This window comes from Lygodium microphyllum, chromosome 4 (genome assembly GCF_053477565.2).
Source record: "Lygodium microphyllum isolate KBCC chromosome 4, Lygodium_microphyllum_v1.1.10, whole genome shotgun sequence".
Classification (NCBI taxonomy): domain Eukaryota; kingdom Viridiplantae; phylum Streptophyta; class Polypodiopsida; order Schizaeales; family Lygodiaceae; genus Lygodium; species Lygodium microphyllum.
The window spans coordinates 54,960,196-54,965,887 of record NC_141138.1 but is presented as its reverse complement, the minus strand read 5'-3'; positions in this window follow the sequence as shown (position 1 = coordinate 54,965,887).

Genomic DNA, 5,692 nt, shown 5'->3' with positions numbered 1-5,692 from the left:
ATTTTATAATGTCACCTTACAATGTTGCTAAGAGAAAAGTCCATTGGCCAACATCCTTGATAATTTCATATGGGCCTATATACCGCAACTTAAGCTTCCTTTGATGCTTGTCGAGCTTAGAATTATAGACCATAATAAGGTCTCCTTCCTTAAATATCTTCTTTTTTATATGTTTATTGATCCAGGCTTTCCATCTTGAGTGCACTATCCCTAGTAGGCAATGTGCAATTATCCTACCCTCATCAAGATACAATAACTTTTCTGATCTATCATGCATTGAATCCTCATGAGATAACTAAGGAATTAGTACCACTCTTAAGCTGGGAACTTAGAGCTGCATTGGTACAACTACTTCCATGCCATAAACCAGCTTAAATGGGGTAAGTCCCGTGATCTTTTTATAAGTAGTTCTAAAAGACCATGATGTTAAATCTAGTTTAGTATCCCAATCTTTGTGATTATTACTTATTATCTTCTTGGGAATGCATAACAAAATCCTATTTGAGCTCTCTGCTTGTCCATTTTTCTAGGGATGATATGGTGTTGACTTTTTATGAGGAATCATATGCTTGGAAGTCAACTCTCAGATAACTTCATTCGAAAAGTTTTTACCCTTGTCACTTGCTAACTCAATAGGACATCCTGTTGGGGGTAAAGGCGCCTCCGCCGTGCCGCCCCGTGTATTACTACACTGACAGTACCCGCCACTGCACACTGCAGGTGGCGGGCGCCCGTCACGTCACTTTATTCTTTATTCTTTTAGTGACAGTTTGAATAAAGGAAGGCCCGGTCACACATTGTGACTGTTGGAGTTCCCATTTCTTGTCTCTCTCTTTCTTGCTCTTGCTCTCCCGCCATAGCTCGCGTGCAAGCTTCGATCCTTCTCACCTTTCAACTGGTATCAGAGCTTGGCATTCTCTTGGTCGAGCTCGACTCGATGCTTCCCGACCTTCGCATTGACTCGCTTCACGCATTGGGTCTCCATCCCGGCAGCCATAGCCGACCTCTTGAGCTCCCGACTCTCCCCGGCTTCCCGAGCTCCATCCTGGCCTTCTTGAGCTTCATCAGGGCCTTGCCCTTGAGGTATTGCTTCAGCATTTGCAGGCATTTGAGTGTATTCTCAGATTGAAACAGGGCAGGAACAAAGGGCAGCCACTCTTCTTGAGCTTCATAGCTCATATCTTCCCTCCCCTTTGCATTGGGCCTTCATGGCTTGGTATGTGCCTACCTTGGGCCATCATTGAGCCCCCCATTACCCCCTTTTCAGCCCATGTGGAGCAACAGCAAGTTCAGCACCAACAGGGCAGATTGCATCATTTTTTTCCAGGCTATGAGCACTCATCTACTTCAGCTCCACACTTGGCCATTGCTTCTTGCTCTCTACCTTGATCAAGAGGGCTATAGACTTCATGTTTGATGTCATTCAAGCTTTGGGTATTGGTCTTGATCTTTCGGGGCTGATTTCTTCAGATTTGGGACTGTCATAAACTGTCATAACAGGCTGAAAACAGGGCAGCACCATTGGCATTAGCATTTGTTGCTTATACTCCATTCCGGTTGTGCTATTTGATGCCCATATGCGGTCTACATGATGCCTAGTGCCTTGGGAATGTATGCACATGATTATGCCATGATTTTGGCTTGAAATATTGGCTGATTTGGGACTGTTATTTACTGTTATACAGTGCTGGAAACAGGGCAGCCACACTTGGCATTGGCATTTAATGCTTATACTCTACTCCGGTTACCTTGTTTGATGCCCGTATGCGGTCTACTTCCTACCCGGATGTATTGGGGATGTATGCATTTGGTTTGACCATGATTTTGGCTTGAATTTGGGGCTGAAATCTACTGTTTAGAACAGTAAATACATGCTGGAATAACAGTGGGCTGAAGGTACTTTACATGCTTTGGCACTTACCTACCGATACCGGATGTATGCTTTGAGCTTTGGCATGATATCTCTGACATTTGGGGACGACTTGGAGCATATGTATGAGATTATGGGATGCTTTTGAGCTTCGCATTAGCTCCGTCTTCACTGGCATTTGGACCGACTCGGCATGCTTGTGGACCGCCTATGCCTCATGTCTCTGCTTGACAGTTAGGCTTTTGCATTACATGCTTTGGTTCGTGACATATGCTATTTGGTTCGTGTATGCCATACCGACATTTGGAGCTTGGATTTGGATGTATTTGAGCATTCCCGGCTTACTTGATCACTGATCTTGGTTGCTATTTGGATGTCATTGAGTTGACCGAGAGCTTATTTGGGCTTATGTATTGCTTCATGGTTAATACGACCGGTGCTTCATGTATGTCATGCTCTCTCGGATGCGCTTGATGCATTGACAGGGTCACTTATCACTGGTGCTTTCTCTTGGGTTGTTTGAGCTTCTGAGCTCGCTTTGTATGCCTTTTGTGCCAGTGGGAGCATTTTACATGCTTTCTTGACCTTTGACAGTTGCATGCTATTGGAGCACTTACATGTATTTGAAGCAGTTTATGTCTTGAGCAGCTACATACACATTGAGACTTTGGGATCATACTCCGATCTTTATGGATATGCATTGATGTACTCTTGGTTCACAGGATGCTTATGAGCTGAGTCTCATATTTGGATCTTTCTCTTTGAGCAGATACCTATTTGTGTCAGGTTTTGGCAGTTACAGGAACACTTTGCCTAGAGTGTCTGGGGGTGTGCCTTTCACTGGCAGATGTTATTTTGACATGCTTGGTGTTGAGCTCATGTTCTTTTCACTGTCATTGGCCTTGCTTATGTCCGTTTCATGCCGGCCTTGGACCTAGCATTGTTTGCTTGACATTGGATCCTATTTTGGGACAGTTTGCTCTCTAGACTGCATACCTGCAATTTATTACAGCAAGCAGTTATTGGTGGACTGAGGTGTACTTTTCATGCTGAAATATCCTGATTTGGTGTACTGCACCTAGTACTAAGTGGGCAGCAACTTTTGGCACACTTTGCTCACCCTTTGGACCCCGTTTTGGTCATTTTTGGGCAGTTTCTGCAGTAAAACAGCAAGCAGTTTTGGACTGTTTGGGCATTTCCAGCCTGCATAATGGCGTCATCTTCGCATGATAGTGCCATCTTTAACATTACAAAGTTGGATGGTACCAACTACTCTTACTGGAAGAGTCAAATATGGCAGGTTTTGGTGCAGAAATCTCAGATTAAGCCACTTCGGTTGAGTGGGGAGCAGCCTGAAACTATGGACATTGACGACTGGCTTGAACTTGATGAGCTATGCAAGTCCACGATTGTATTGTCTCTCACTGAACAGGTACATTATAATGTATTTGAGGAAGCACAGAGTGCATGGGATCTATGGAATAAGATCAAGAATCTTTATGATAAGAAAAGTCCGGCGAGTCAGATGTACTGGTTGAAGCAGCTTATGGATCTGCGCATGAAGGATAATGCGACTATGTCTGCTCACTTGAGCCAGTTCCATGCTATACTGAAGAACCTGACTTCGCAGGATATCACCTTTGGAGAGGAAGTAACTCCTCTTTTCTTGCTTGGAACTCTGAATGAGTCATGGGATGTATTCCGCACTGCTCTTTGTGCCTCTAGTGCTACTCTAAAATTGGCAGATGTTGAGAGTGCTCTTCTTCAGGAAGAGGTGAATCGCAAAAACTTGGATGCCTCTCGTGGTAGTCATGCTTTGACAGTTAGAGGCAGGAATGACAGGTATGCCCGTGGTAATGGCCGAGGCCGTGACTCGCAGAAGGGTCGGTCTAAATCTCGTGGTGGCAAGTCGCGTAGTAAGTCGCGTGGACGCAATGCAAATGTCACTTGTCATCATTGTGGGAAAAAGGGCCATATTAGACCACAGTGTCATGAGTTGCGCAATGAGAAGCGCAAGGATAAGGGGAAAGATAAAGTGCAGGAGAAGTCCTCTGATCGCAGCATAGTACCTGCGAAGTCCAACGTCAAGATTGAGGAAATTAATGTCACGCAGACTGAAGAGTCCGATGGTGGTGATGAGTTTATACTTGCAGCTAGTTCTTCTGATGCTTCACACTTGACTGAGACACCTAGTATGTATGCACAGTGCTGGTTATTGGATTCAGGTGCGTCCTTCCATGTGACGCCTTACCGTGAGTGGTTTCACTCTTACCGTACTGTATCTGAATCAGTCAAACTTGGAGATGACAGGTCTCTTGATATTGTGGGCTGTGGAGATATTCAGTTGCAGTTTTCCACTGGCAGTTCCTTTTTGCTCAGGGATGTACGTCATGTACCTGCGCTTACGCGTAGTCTTATGTCTGCAGGACAGTTGGATGATGCAGGATTTCATGTCTGTTTTGGGGATTCTACCTGGAAGATTACCAAAGGCAGACTTGTGCTTGCTAGAGGCGCCAAGGCTGGCAGCCTCTATCCTCTTGTTGTATCTGGGTCTTCTGTAGACCATGTTTTGGCAGTGGGCTCTATCCCACATGTATCACTTTGGCATGCCCGTTTGGGGCATATGTCTTTGAAAGGAATGAAAATGTTATCTGGTTTGCAGTATCTTCCGCCTTTGGATTATGCATGTTTTGACTCGTGTGATCATTGTCTTTATGGTAAGCAGAATAGGTCTACGCATAAGAAATCGGGTAGGCCACGCATGAGTGAGCCCTTGGCATTGGTGCATTCCGATGTTTGTGGGCCTATGCCTTGCATGTCTATGGGTGGCGCGAAGTACTTCGTTACCTTCATTGATGATTTTTCTAGGAAAGTGTGGGCTTATCCCATAAAGCAGAAGTCCGATGTCTTGGCAGTTTTTCAGAGATGGCTTGCTCTTGTTGAGAACCAGACTGGGTATAGGCTGAAATGCCTTAAGACAGATAATGGAGGAGAATATGTCTCGCATGCTTTTGAGCAGTTTTGTGATGACAGGGGTATTAAGCGTCAGTTGACCGCCCCTTACACCCCACCCCAGAATGGTTTGGCTGAGCGCATGAACAGGACTATTCAGGAGCGTGTGCGCTCTATGCTTAGCCATGCAGGCCTACCCCCGAGTTTTTGGGCTGAGGCAGTTAGTACGTCAGTGCATGTCATAAACCGATCGCCTTCCAGTGGATTGGATTTCCAGGTTGCAGAGGAAGTTTGGGCTGGTAAGCCACCCTCTTATGCGCATCTCCGTGTCTTTGGATGTGAGGCATTCTGCCATGTGCCCAAGGACAAGAGGAGTAAATTGGATCCAAAGAGCATTAAATGCATATTCCTTGGCTATGGTGAGTCAGGAGAGATGGGCTATCGCCTATGGGATCCGCAGGCGCGGAAAATAGTACGCAGCCATGATGTCGTCTTCCATGAAGACAAGATGCACAGGCAGCCTGAGAAGGTGGTTGAGATCCGCAGAGTGATCTTTCAGGAGGAGCCTAAAGCTCCAGCACAGCCAGTAGTACAGCCTGCAGCAGTTCCTCCACAGGGCCAGGATGTTGGACAGGTAGTTAGATAGGCAGCAGAGCCTGCGGTGAGACGGTCTGCTAGAGATAGACGTCCACCTGACAGATTTCAGCCCTCTATGCATTATGTTTTGGTTACAGATGCAGGAGAGCCTTTCACTTATGATGAGGCTATGCGCAGGGGTGACAGTCACTCCTGGGAGAGGGCTATGCAGTCTGAGATAGACTCCCTGCATAAGAATGAGACTTGGGATTTGGTTGCCTTGCCTAAGGGCAA